Source organism: Plecotus auritus (assembly GCF_963455305.1).
Source record: "Plecotus auritus genome assembly, chromosome: 2".
Lineage (NCBI taxonomy): Eukaryota > Metazoa > Chordata > Mammalia > Chiroptera > Vespertilionidae > Plecotus > Plecotus auritus.
Genome location: NC_137771.1, coordinates 100,138,460 through 100,152,733, shown reverse-complemented (window position 1 = coordinate 100,152,733; position 14,274 = coordinate 100,138,460). Strand labels below are relative to the sequence as shown.

General features: G+C 39.7%; 1 pseudogene across 1 annotated transcript; it reads right to left on the bottom strand.

Annotated features, from left to right (window-relative positions):
- Positions 1-3,791: 3,791 nt before the first annotated feature.
- On the bottom strand, positions 3,792-13,233 carry LOC308241623 (cold shock domain-containing protein E1-like; annotated as a pseudogene). Its single transcript has 2 exons — positions 12,790-13,233; positions 3,792-5,635 (listed from the first exon to the last, which is right to left on the bottom strand). The product of its transcript is annotated as a cold shock domain-containing protein E1-like (transcript).
- Between the last annotated feature and the right edge of the window lie 1,041 nt (positions 13,234-14,274).

Sequence of the window (14,274 nt, the reverse complement as noted above, 5' to 3'; positions counted from 1 at the left end):
TGGCAGAGTAATTGTAAGAACTAAATTCTGGTTAAACCATTCCACTGCAATTCATTTCAATGTTCAAAACTCACTAAGTAATTAGAATAGGAAAATTCTAGTCTATTCTATCTAGGTACCATGCTGTTGTATGTGATTTTTTTTTTTTTTAAATTTAAAAGATCTAGCCCTAAAGACTTGGGAACATGACCTAGTTTTATTGCTGTGCAGGAGGTGGGCATGAGGTGTCCCATACAGAGTGATGTTTTGCTTGGGTTAAGTGTAAACTCTCTTTCTGGCCACCCTGCTTATAGTCTTTAGATGCAAAGGTGGGACTTTACATTCATGAACATATGTTGAGTCATAGATTAAGTCCTTCAACGAACTTAATTCACGGCCATTGACCTCCAAACCATGCAGGAAATTCCTTTGTAAGCAAATTCCCATCCCCAGTCCCCTGGCTGTTTAGTCTATGCTGGGTTAAGCATGAGCTTGCTTCTTCTTTGATTGGCAAGCCTACTACTAGAAAAAACAAATGTACGGAATGACTCTCATCACAGATGTCCTGCCCTCCACCCTCACAAGCTGTAAACTCTCTCAGCTTTATTTGGACTGAAACTTGATGAGAGCTTCACTAGGCAGGAAGCACCCTCCTCCCTAAAATGCCACCGTCAGAAGGACACAATTTCTCACAGATGCTGTTTCCAGCTCAGGGACCTGAGGTGCTCCATGGCTCAAGACTTTTGACTCTTGCCAAAGAAGGAAATAGCTTAACCTGTTTATTTTCACTGAAGGTGAAGTTAATTGTTTAATTAAAAACTGCAGTTCCAATGGCACATGAAATTAGTAAGATGGGCAGAAATATTAAGCAACCCATGACACCCATGATGTACAAGAAAAAATAATAATAAAAAGATTTGCAGATAAGAAAATTTGTAGAAAAAGGTGAATTTCACCTTTGAAAAGCACAAGCAATGAAAGAAGAAATAAATCAGTTGGACTGCATGAAAATCATAATTTCTGTGCTTGCCAAGACACCTTTATGTAAATGAATAGACAAGCCAAAAATGGGACAAGATATTTGCAAATCATATATCTAATAAGGGAAATGTATCAAGAATATACAAAGACATCCTAGAGTTCAACAATAAAAAACAAATAACCCAATTAAAAATGGGAAAGAATCTGAAGAGATGTTCTCCAAGAATGATATACAAATGGCTAATAAGTGCAAGAAAAGATGTCCAACATCATAAGCATAAAAAAAATAGAAATAAAAAACATAATTTGGAGATACCATTTCCCACCCACTGAGATGGCCATAATAATAAGCATGGTCAATAATAAGTGGGTGAAGATGTACAGTATATGGAACACTCATAGGTTGCTGGTAGGAATGTAGAATGGTGCAAATAGTTTAAAAAGTGGCTTGTCAGTTTCTCAAAAAGTTAGCATTACCAAAGGAATTAGAAATTCTACTCTTAGGTACATGCCCAAAAGATTTGAAAACATATACCCACACAAACACTTGTACATGAATGTTCATAGCAGCATGATTTGTAATAGCTAAAAAAGTGGAAACAACCCAAATACTACTCATCATGGATGACTAGATAAGTAAAATGTGAAATTAAGTACTAATACAACATGGGTGAACCTTGAAAATGTAATTATGCTAAGTGAGGGAAGTCACAAAGGGCCACATACTGCATGATTCCAGTCTGTGAATTGTTCAGAATGCATAAAATTAGAAAGTACATGAGTGGTTTCCAGGATATGAGGGGAGGGGAAGTGAGGAGTGACTGCTACTGGGTAAGGGGGTTGTTTTGAATGATGAAAATGTCCTGGAAATAGATAGTAGTGATGATTACACAATTCTGTAAATATACTAAATTCATTGCAAATTTACACTTTATAAGGGTGACTTTTGTGGTATGTGACTTATATTTTCATTTTTAAACCTACATGATTTTTCTTATTTTTTTGGTCAGGCACAATTTTTTATGTGTTTGTTTTGTTTTAAAGCAGTAAAAGAAACTGTGTCCTAGAAACTGCAGTATCTAAGCAGCAGCGAGTTTGTGCATTCGTCTTTGTTTAAAGACATTTAAATTAGCACACTGCTTGTACACCTCATTTGCATGAAATTCTGTACCAAATTGTAGCAAATTTACCCCCCACCCCATCCCAGGGGGGAAAAATTACTTTGGAAGATAATTTTTATTGAAATCTAAACAAAATTTATATAAGTGGACTGTGACAAGATTATAAATGATATGAAAAATAACATTTTAACATTTGGCCATCAACTTAAGAAAATGGTTTGGCTATACAAATTAAAAAACGTTTTAATATAGTCTACCCTTATGTGGTCCTCAGAATTAAAGCATAATGAACAGGAAAGAAAAGGAAAATAATGCAGCTGAGTGCTAAGGCAGGACATCTTGCCAGAAGTAATGGAGGTAGAATATCCTATATAATAAAAGGCCAATACGCAAATTGCCCCTTGGGAGTTTGACTGACTGGGAGTTCGACCACTCGCTATGACATGTGCTGACCATCAGGGGGCTGTGCTGATGAAGGAAGGCCCCAACCAACGGCTGGCAGCCAGAGGAAGGAAGGCCCCTATCAGCCCTGATTGCCGGCCAAGCCTAGGGACCCTATCTGTGCACGATTTCATGCACTGGGCCTCTAGTATACTAAATATCAAGTGCAGAATTTCATACAGCCAACAAGGTAACAGTCTATATTTTTCACTTACATGGGAAAAGTGGATTTTGCAATTACCAGTTGCCTTAAATGCACCAAACAAAGCTTCTAAATTTGATACTACATGGTACCACCTTAAGTTTTCCAGGCTCCAACTGTGCATAATTTTAAAATGCTTTTTTAAATTTATTCATTTATTTAAAATACTAGAAGCTTGATGCATGAAGATTCGTGCAAGAATAGGCCTTCCTTCCCCTGGCTGCTGGCACGCGGCGGGCTCGCTTGGCAGCCTGTGCAGTGGCGGTGGCAGTGGCAAGCCCTGCGCACTCCGGCGCTGCTTCCTCCTTGCCCTCCTTCTCCCGAGAGTTCCTCTGTGCAGTGCTGGTGCTCCCAGGGAGGCACGGAGGGGAAGAGGTGGGGGGAGAGAGGCAGGTGGGGAGGACTAGAGAGGTTGGGTGCGCTAGTGCATTTCACTTTCCCATTGTGAAAGTGGGATGAAACTGGCCCCCTTCCTCATCCTCTTCCTCCTCCACCCTCTGCCTCCTGCCCACCCACCCACGCCCCACGCCCATTGCCCCTCCCCTCTTGGCCAGGGCTCCTGGGGCATGCTAACTGTGCACCGAGCGAGCTCCCATGCGTGTCCACACCCAAGGTGCTGCTCCAACACTAGGGTTTGTTTACCAGAGCAGCAGGGCCAGGGTGGGGTAGAGGGAGATGCCAGACACCAGGAGCTATGACCTCAAGCACCAGAGGGTTGCCTCTGAGGCCAGGGGATGGGCCACAGGGAGGCTGCAAGGATGGTTGACAGGTGTGGAGTGTGGCAGGGAGGCCCTGAGGAGGCGCGATGCCCAGAGGCCCAAAGCGGCTGGGGGCGGAGCCGCCACCATCTTTGTCAGGTTAATTTGCATACTCACTCCTAATTGGCTGTGGGCATCATGAAGTGATGGTCAATTAACATATTTTTCTTTTATTAGTATAGATAACACAAGGAAGGTGTTAAAACTGGTATAATAGCTCAATAGAATAAGTATCCCAGATTTTGGGGAGGGATGAAGAATCCTCCCAACTTGATTATCATGGATTAATGATGTGCTTTGTGGGTGTGGTTAGTCAATGACAACAACCTGACAGATCTTTCTTTCTACACCAAGTCCCATTGAGTTATCTGGTCCCCTTGGCTGAGGAATAACCATTAGGCAAGGAGCACTGGCATTATCCAGGGTGATGTTACTCAAGAGATTGACCAACCTATCAGGTAGTGAAGGTGCAACAGCCTTGGGGCCCTCGCAGACTCACCAAACATTACAAACGCTGCACTTGCCAGTGTGCTGATTAAGAATCACCTCATCTCTAGCCTGTAGCTCAATGCTATCCTGAATGTCTTTCACATGGAAAAAGAGCTTCTTTCTATATTCTACTTCATATTTAATGAAGCCAAACTGATCTTTCACACACTCCACAGTGGCCCTATGCAGAGGTGTGATGTTGTAAGCCATAGACTGTGCATTTTGGCCTAGGACACACAATTGGAATTTGACACTCTCCTCTACCTGCAGGCAATCTCCTTTGTTGGCCATTCCAACTATCCCAGATGGATAGACCTCATCTTTCATACCCCCTTCCTCCACAATTTCAATGATTTCTTGGTACTCAGTCTGTGTTGGATCAACACTTCTCAAGGGGCGGATGACTTTAACAGAGTAGATGTAGGATCTGCTTCTTCAATAAGGCCATTCACTGAGTGTATTTTGTTGACTTTTTCTGCACTAACTTTGTTGCTTTTGCCTTTGGACCAGTTGTACTTGACCATGTCCCCCAGTTACAGGCTATCGACGTCACCAGAGAACTCACTGTAATGGGAAAATATGTCCTTATCATGATTGGTTGTTTCAATAAATCCAAAAGTATCCTTCAGAATTGCCACATAACCCAAGTGCCTCTTGGAGTTAGAATTATGACCTAAAAGTTGTGCACAGGTTACAGTCTGCTATCCAGGCCTCTGTTTGTCACTAATACCTTATCCTCTATTTGAGGAGAAGTAGATCCGTTCACATCCTTGGCTTGAAAAAAAAAATAGTCAATTTCACCCCACAATCATCGTAAGGATTAATACCATCCTCAGTCTCCATTTCCTTGCCTTTATTTGGGCTAGTGGTTTTAGGTTTGGAAAAAGTGGCTTCTTTTTCTACAGTGCCCAGAAAATGATGATATGAATGGAAATGGAATGAAACCATACCCTTGGGAAGTTCTTTAATCCTAATAGCATGATTTCTTTGGGCAGAGAGCATATTAGGAACCACAGCAAACTTTACTTCATCTGCAATATGGAGCTGGTTCCCATCCAAAATTTCACGATAGTGGAAGAACATATGAGCATCAGAATCCACACACTTGATGAAACCAAAACCATCTCTCATGGCAGCAATTACACCAATTTCTTTGACTTCATTAGTTAACTGAAATGTATTTGATAGAACTTCTATGTTGGTTGCTCGTTCTAATTTGTCATCTCAATCTGTTGAACTAGTAAAGCTAACATGGTTGCCTTCCAACAGGGTCACCTTGAATTTTGTATCTTTATCCCCCAAGAGAAGTTCTTTAGGAATCACAAAATTAACTTTAAAGCATCCTGGCAATGGGTCATTCTGATTTTTACTGGTAACTTTTGGGATAATATTGGTTATAGTTCTTTCAAAATGTTCAAAGCTAGTATTTTGAAAATGACTGTACTTTGAGGCAATAGTCTGACATGTGCTGCAATTATTTGATCATTTCTGTCCTTGATTGTGAATTCCACCTCATCTCCAGGCTGTAAGGCCTCTAAGTCACCATTAAATTCACTATAGTGAAAGAATATCTCTTTTACAACATCACCTCTTTCAATAAAGTCAAATGCCTCCTTCATGGCACAAAGTACTTCCTGACAGCGGACTTGTTTATTTTCTTTTTTCTTTTTTTTTTTTTATTAAGGTATTATATGTGTACATATCTTACCATTGCCCCACTCCACCCCACTTCCATACATGCCCTCACCCCCCCAATGTTTTGCTTCCGTTGGTTACTCTTATATGCATGCATATAAGTCCTTCGGTTGATCTCTTATTTCCCTCACCTCTCCCTAATCTTCCCGCTGTAATTTGACAGTCTCTTTGATGCTTTACTGCCTCTGTATCTTTCTTTTTGTTCATCAGTTTATAATGTTTTTCATTATCCCCAAATGAGTGAGATCATGTGCTGTTTTTCTTTCATTGACTGGCTTATTTCACTTAGCATAATGTTCTATAATTCCATCCAGGTGCCTACAAATGGTAGTAATTCCTCCTTTTTTATGGCAGCATAGTATTCCATTGTGTAGATGTACCATAGTTTTCTGATCCAGTCATCTGCTGAGGGGCACCTAGGCTGTTTCCAAATCTTAGCTATTGTAAATTGTGCTGCTATGAACATAGGGGTGCATATATCCTTTCTGATTGGTGTTTCTAGTTTCTTAGGATATATTCCTAGGAGTGGGATTACTGGGTCAAACGGGAGTTCCATTTTCAGTTTTTTGAGGAAACTCCATACTGTTCTCCACAGTGGCTGCACCAGTCTGCATTCCCACCAGCAGTGCACGAGGGTTCCTTTTTCTCCGCATCCTCGCCAACACTTGTCGTTTGTTGATTTGTTGATGATAGCCATTCTGACAGGTGTGAGATGGTATCGCATTGTTGTTTTGATTTGCATCTCTCGGATAATTAGTGACTTTGAGCATGTTTTCATGTGTCTTTTGGCCTTCCTTCTGTCTTCTTTTGAAAAGATTCTATTTAGGTCTGTTGCCCATTTTTTTTATTGGATCATTTATCTTCCTTTTATTAAGTTGTATAAGCTGCCTGTAGATGTTGGAGATTAAACCGTTATCAGTGATAACATTTGCAAATATGTTCTCCCATACAGTGGGGTTTCTTGTTGTTTTGTTGATGGTTTCTTTTGCTGTGCAAAAGCTTTTTATTTTGCTGTAGTCCCATTTGTTTATTTTCTCTTTGGCTTCCATTGCCCTAGGGGCAGTATCAGTGAAAAAGTTCTTTTGGCATATGTCTGAGATTTTGCTGCCTGTGGATTCCTCTAGTATTTTTATGGTTTCCCATCTTATGTTTAAGTCCTGTATCCATTTTGAGTTTATTTTTGTGTATGGTGTAAGTTAGTGATCTAGTTTCATTTTTTTGCATGTATCTGTCCAATTTTCCCAACACCATTTATTGAAGAGACTGTCTTGACTTCATTGTATGCTCATGCCTCCTTTGTCAAATATTAATTGCGCATATTGGTTTGGGTCGATATCTGGATTCTCTATTCTATTCCATTGATCTATATGTCTGTTCTTGTGCCAGTACCAGGCTGTTTTGAGGACAGTGGCTTTGTAATACAGCTTGAAATCTGGTATTGACATCCCTCCTACTTTATTCTTCTTTCTCAGGATTGCTGTGGCTATTCGGAGTCTTTTTTTATTCCAGAAGAATTTTTGGAGAGTTCTTTCTAGGTCTGTGAAATATACTGTTGCTATTTTAATGGGGAGTGCATTGAATCTATAGATTGCTTTGGGCAGTATGGACATTTTAATGATGTTGATTCTACCAATCCATGAACATGGTATGTTCTTCCATCTGTTTACATCTTCCTCTATCTCTTTTTTCAGGGTCCTGTAGTTTTCCACGTATAGGTCTTTTACCTCCTTGGTTAGGTTTATTCCTAAGTATCTTAATTTTTTTGGTGCGATGGAAAATGGGATTGCTTTTTTAGTCTCTCTTTCTGTTAGTTCACTGTTGGTGTATAGAAATGCCATAGATTTCTTGGCGTTAATTTTGTATCCTGCTACATTGCCTAATTCATTTATTAAGTCTGTTAGTTTTTTGATGGAGTCTTTTGGGTTTTTTATGTACAATATCATGTCATCTGCAAATAAGGACAGCTTTACTTCTTCTTTTCCAATTTGGATGCCTTTTATTTCTTCTTCTTGTCTAATTGCAATGGCTAATACTTCCAGTACTATGTCAAACAGGAGTGGTGAGAGTGGGCATCCCTGTCTTGTTCCTGTTCTTAGAGGAAATGGTTTTAGTTTTTTCCCGTTGAGTATGATGTTAGCTGTGGGTTTATCATATATAGCTTTTATTATGTTGAGGTATGATCCCTCTATTCCCACCTTGTTGAGAGTTTTTATCAAGAAAGGGTGTTGGATTTTTTCAAATGCTTTTTATGCATCAATTGATATGACTATGTGATTTTTATCTCTCAAATTGTTTATGTGATGTATCACATTTATTGCTTGCGGATATTGTACCATCCTTGTATTCCTGGGATATACCCTAATTGGTCATGGTGTATGATCTTTCTGATGTACTGCTGGATCCGATTTGCTAGAATTTTGTTGAGGATTTTGGCATCTACATTCATGAGGGATATTGGCCTGTAATTCTCCTTCATTGTGTTGTCTTTATCTGGTTTTGGTATTAGGGTGATGATGGCTTCATAGAAAGAGCTTGGAAGTGTTCCTTCCTCTTGAATTTTTTGGAATAATCTGAGGAGGATAGGTTTTAGTTCTTCCTTAAATGTTTGGTAAAACTCTCCTGTGAAGCCGTCTGGCCTCGGGCTTTTGTTTGCTGGAAGCTCTTCGATGACTGCTTCAATTTCTTCCATAGTTACTGGCATGTTGAGCTGTTTAGATTCTTCCTGATTGAGTTTTGGAAGGTTATATTTTTCCAGGAATATGTGCATTTCCTCCAGGTTGTCCAGTTTGTTGGAATAGAGTTGTTCGTAGTATTCTTTAACAATCCTTTGTATTTCGGCGGGATCTGTTATTATTTCACCTCTTTCATTTCTGATTTTGTTTATTTGGGTCCTCTCTCTTTGCTTCTTGGTGAGCCTGGCTAGAGGTTCATCAATCTTGTTTATCCTTTCAAAGAACCAGCTCTTGGTTTTGTTGATCTTTTGTATTGTTTCTTTGGTCTCTATGTCGTTTATCTCCACTCTGATCTTTATTATTTCCTTCCTTCTGCTTACACTGGGCTTTTCTTGTTGCTCTTTTTCTAACTCTTTGAGTTGTTGGGTTAGGTAATTTATTACCATTGTTTCTTTTTTTTTTGCAGTAGGCTTGTAGAGCTATGAACTTCCCTCTCAAGACTGCTTTCGCTGTGTCCCATAGATTTTGGATTGTAATGTTTTCATTGTCATTTGTTGCCATGATGTTTTTTATTTCTTCTTTGATCTCTCTGGTAACCCAGTCATGGTTTAATAGCATGCTGTTTAGTCTCCATGTGTTCGATTTCTTTGAGTTGTTTTTATTGTAGTTGATTTCCAGTTTTATGCCACTGTGGTCTGAGAAGATGCTCGATGTGATTTCTGTCTTCTTGAATTTGAAGAGACTTTGCCTATGTCCCAACATATGGTCTATCTTTGAAAATGACCCATGTGCACTTGAGAAGAATGTATATTCTATGGCTTTGGGGTGAAATGTTCTGAAGATGTCAATTAATTCCATCTGGTCTAGTGAGTCATTTAGGATTGATGTTTCTTTGTTGATTTTTTGTTTAGAGGATTTGTCCAATGGTGATAGTGGGGTATTAAAGTCTCCTACTATGATTGTATTGCTGCGAATCTCTCCCTTGATATCCTCCAGGAGTTTTTTTTATGTATTTGGGTGCTCCTGTATTGGGTGCATATATGTTTACCAGAGTTATTTCTTCTTGTTGGATTGCTCCCTTTAGTATTATGAAGTGGCCTTCCTTATCACTTGTTATGTCCTTCACTTTGAGATCTAATTTATCAGATATAAGTATTGCTACCCCAGCTTCTTTTTCACTTTCATTTGCCTGGAAAACCTTTTTCCATCCCTTCACCCTCAGTCTGTGTGTGTCTTTTTTTCTGAGGTGGGTTTCTCGTAGACAGCAGATATATGGGTCGTGTTTTCTTATCCAATCCATTACCCTATGTCTTTTGATTGGGGCATTTAATCCACTTACATTTAAAGTTATTATTGATAGGTACCATTCCTATTCTTTACCCCTGTGTTCCTTCTTCGCTTCCTATTTTTTTTTTTTTTTTTTTTTTACAGCAGACCCTTTAGCATTTCTTGCATTGCTGGTTTGGTGGTAATAAACTCCCTTAGTCCTTTTTTGTCTGTGAAGCTCCTGATTTCACCTTCAATTTTGATTGACAGCCTTGCTGGGTACAGTATTCTTGGATTCAGACCCTTCCTTTGCATGACTTTGTATATTTCATTCCATTCCCTTCTGGCTTGATGAGTTTCTGTTGAGAAATCAGTTGCTAGTCTAATGGGGGTTCCTTTGTATGTAACTTTCTGTCTCTCTCTTGCCGCTTTTAAGATTCTTACTTTGTCGTTGTTGTTTGCCATTTTAATTATAATGTGCCTTGGCGTCAGTCTTTTGGGGTTCATTTTGCTTGGGACTCTGTGAGCTTCTTGGATTTGTGTGGGTTTTTTCTTCCCTATATCAGGGAAATTTTCTGTCATTATTTCTTCAAACAGGTTTTATATTCTTTGCTCAGCTTCCTTTCCTTCTGGAACCCCTATTATGCGGATGTTGTTTTGTTTCATGTTGTCCCAAAGTTCCCTTAGGCTCTCCTCCTGCCTTTTATTTTTTTTTCTAGAAGTTGCTCTACTTGGGTATTTTTTCCCATCTTGTCTTCTAGCTCACTGATGCGGTCCTCTGCTTCTTCTAGTCTACTCTTGATGCTTTCTATTGAGTTCTTTACAGCAGCGATGTCATTTTTCATTTCTTCTTGGTTCTTCTTCATTTCCTCTTGGTTCTTGCTCATATTGTCGAATTTGTCTTCCATTCTTTTCAGCCACCTTATGACCATTTCTCTGAATTCTTTTTCTGGAAGGTTGCCTGCCTCCATTTTGTTTATTTCCTTTTCTGGTGATGCCTGCTTTTCTTTCCTATGTGGGCTGTTTCTTTGTCTCCCCATGGTCTCTCTTCTCTGGGTGTCTGGTTATGTAGTTCTCTCTCTCCTGCGTTGATTTAAAGGCACAAAATACAGCACTACCAGGTACAACACACAAGGCACTGAACAGAAATGTATTCACAATATTAATAACCTCCAATAAAGGTGACCACCAGAGAAAGGCAAATTAGGGGATATGAGAGAAAGAAGAGGAAAAAGAAAGAAAAGAAAGGAAAAAAAAGGAGTGTCAAAATGAAATTGGGGAAAGGGAAGAAAAAAACAGTAAGAGAGACAAGAAAGAGACTAAGAGAGAAAGGGGAACAGACTATATATAATGGGGATAAAACTCCAATAGGACAATCACTAATCCCAGCAAATGCCAGCAACAAGTACCTGGGGATTAATACAAACCACAACACCAACTAATATTGAGTGAGGCAAGGGAAAGCAGAAGCACAAAACAAACAAAAAAATAAACAAAAGAAGAATAAGCAAAACAATCTCACAAAAAAGCATAAAAATTCGATATAATCTACATTCACGCGAACAACAACAAAAGGACAGAGAGAAAAACAATTTTTTGGATAGTTAAGACAGTGAAGAGAGAGGTATGTATGGACTTGGAGCAGGGATTGGAGATTAGATTTGTAAGTAGGGTGAAATTTTAACAAGGGGTAAACAGAAAGAATAGGGAAAATCTAAAGCAGGAAAGGGGTAAGATAAACAGGACACTGAAAAGGGGAAGGTTAGGAAGAGAGTGATAGCATAAAGGTAGAGTATATATAGAGTAAAACGATGCTAAAGGAAAGATGAAAATAGAATGTAGAATACTAATCCCAAAATAAAATGAAGAGAAAATAAAATGACATTTAAAAAAAAAAGATAAAACAGCAGTATTAATAATACGGATTGAAAATAAAAATGTACTAATTAAAAAGATAAAATCAAGTGAGGAAAAAAGAAAAAAAATTAGTTTCTTGAGTAAAAAATGCAAAAAATGAAAATAAAAAAATAAAAAATGAAAATAAAATGTGGAGTAGTGAAGGTCATTCACTTCCTCTGTTGGTCTGTTTGGCACGCCTGTTTCTCAGTCCGGACAGTATTGCAGTTCCCTGCGTTCCACTGCTCTTCAGTGTTGTAAGGCAGTCCTGATTTTAAGCAGGCGGTGTGTCTTAATTTCTCGTATTCCTTTATTTGTGATTACACAAGAGTCAATTTGTGATTCAGCCCCTGGGTGGCAGTGTTTCTGGAATGACTTCCGGGTCTATCTATGGCCTCTCTAGGCAGTGTTAGAGCCTTCTTTCCCTGTGGCACTCACTACCGGTTTGTAGGGAGTGGGCTGCCTCAGTGCTGGCTCTCCGATGGTCACTCCCCGCTCCGATCCCCAGGTTCCAGAAAAACAACTTTCCCCTGCAGTCTCCGAGGGTGTCCCCAACTGGGTGATCCTATGTATTGGGCTTAGTAATCAGAAGCAAGGATTTGAAAAGGAAAAACCCCAAGTGTGCGAACTCCGGGGCTGCGCGTAAGTCTAAGCAGCCGACACACCCCTGAAATTCTTAGGGTTTCCCTGCACGTCAGATCAAAATGGGTTGCTTTTTAGAGAACCCTTCTGTTAGCAGCTCTGAGGACCCCCTTCCACATTCACAGATCATGCCAGCCCCAGCAGCCACGGATTTTTCTAGGCACAGACTTCCCTGGTCCTCCAGCTCCCACAAAACGCGCGTTCCTCTCTCCCGCTGGGACCAGAGACCTCACCTTATCCCAGGCAAAATCTGACCTTTCCGTGGTGGAGTGTAGAGCTCCTCTGAACCCATGTGTTTGCACCAATTGGGGAGCGTTGTTCTGGGGCTCGCAGCTGTTCCGTGGGTGCCGCAGTTCTGGATTCTCAGGCTTCTGATAAGCTCCACTTTCCGGTTCAAGATGGCGCAGACTCCGCGTCCAAGCCTGCAGCTCCGGGAGGGGACCCAGCAGCAGTGGGGGCTTCCCGGTCAGGGGAACCCCTTCTAGCAGTCCCCCACCTTCTTCTGGAGTTCAGCTGTCCCCCAACTTGCCAACAAACACTCCTCGTGAGACCCTCAGCTGTTCTTTCTTTCTGCTCCGGGACAAGGCTTGGAACACGTCTGTCTATTCTGCCACCATTTGTCCCTCTCCAGGGGACTTGTTTATTTTCAACAGCATAATGTTTTGAGCACTTACAGCACCAGTATGTTTATTGTTATCAATTAAAATTTTTATTTTATCTCTGGTTTCCAGCTGAATGTTCCCTTCCATGTCTTCAAGGATGTAAGTCAGATAAAACACTTCTTGTTCATTCATTCGGTCTTCAGGGAGGATTTCTTGTTTTATCTTTACCAGTTTAACAGCAATGGGTTTCCCAGACTTCCAGTCAGATGATACTTCGAATTCAACATCATCTCCTACTTTTAAGTCCCGCAGGTAGCCATTATACTGTGAACAGTGGAAGAAAAGTCTAGCTTGACGTTCTGAACACTGAATAAATTTTTAAGAGGTTAGCAGTTTTTCAATAACCCCAGTTTTATGCAGTGCTACTGAAATACTATTGGGGTACCCATTGTGTCCATTATTGTGGAGAAGGTTTGGATCAAAGCTCATCTCACAGTGATAATCAAATATTGCACTTTCAGTAGTACTTGCTGATTCTTCTTTTTCAGCACACGTTTCAAAGGATGAGTGTTGCTAGTATTAAAAAAAAAAGTGAGAGAAAGTGGTCTATCAAGATAATAAAGAATACAACTGCTGCTGCACCAGGCAATCTCACAGTACAGCACTGAAGAAAACAAAGACTACTAGCAGCGTTGGGAAGTGCTCTTTCAGAGCTGTTAAGTAGGCACAAACTTCTTGTTTTAGATTAAATGTTGTGTCTTCAACTTAAGTGTACTCTTCTTTGGTCTTGTTGGTTGTTTCAAGGTTTGTTCTTTGCCTGATCTGAACTTGAAGCAGAAGTTTCAGGTGATAAAGTCTGTTCTGTTGCACTTCATGTGCAATAGCTCAGCACCCCTCTCCAGCGCCGCCATAAGCAATACAGCCCATGAAAATTTTTAAAGTATCCTCTTAAGCCACAGATTGGGAGAAAATACTTGCAAAAGACATCTGGGAAAGGACCGTTATACAAAATATAGAAAGAACTCTTAAAACTTAAAGAAAACAACTCACTTAAAACAATGGGAAAGAGATTGGAATAGAGTCTTCACCAAAGAAGATAAACAATGTTAAATAGTCACATGAAAAGATGTTTAACATCATATGTCATTAGGAAATTGCAAAATAAAACAACAATGAGATACTACTACACACCTATTAGAATGGCAAAAATGCAAAACACTGATAAAAACAAATGCTTGTGGAGATATAGAGCAGTGGGAACTTTTATTCCTTGCTTGTGGGTATGCAAAATTGTACAGTAAAGTAAGTAAATGTTCTTATCATATGTGTTAATCTACTTGGGATGCCATAACAAAATACCATACGTGGGCCCCATAGAATTGGGATTGTGGTATTTTCATTTCCATTTGTCTCAAATTATCTTTTGATTTCTTCCTTGATTGTTAACTCATTGTTTAGTAAGATGCTATTTAGCCTCCATGTGTTTGTGTGTTTTTCAGCGTGGTTTTTGTTGTTTGTTTTGTAATTGCA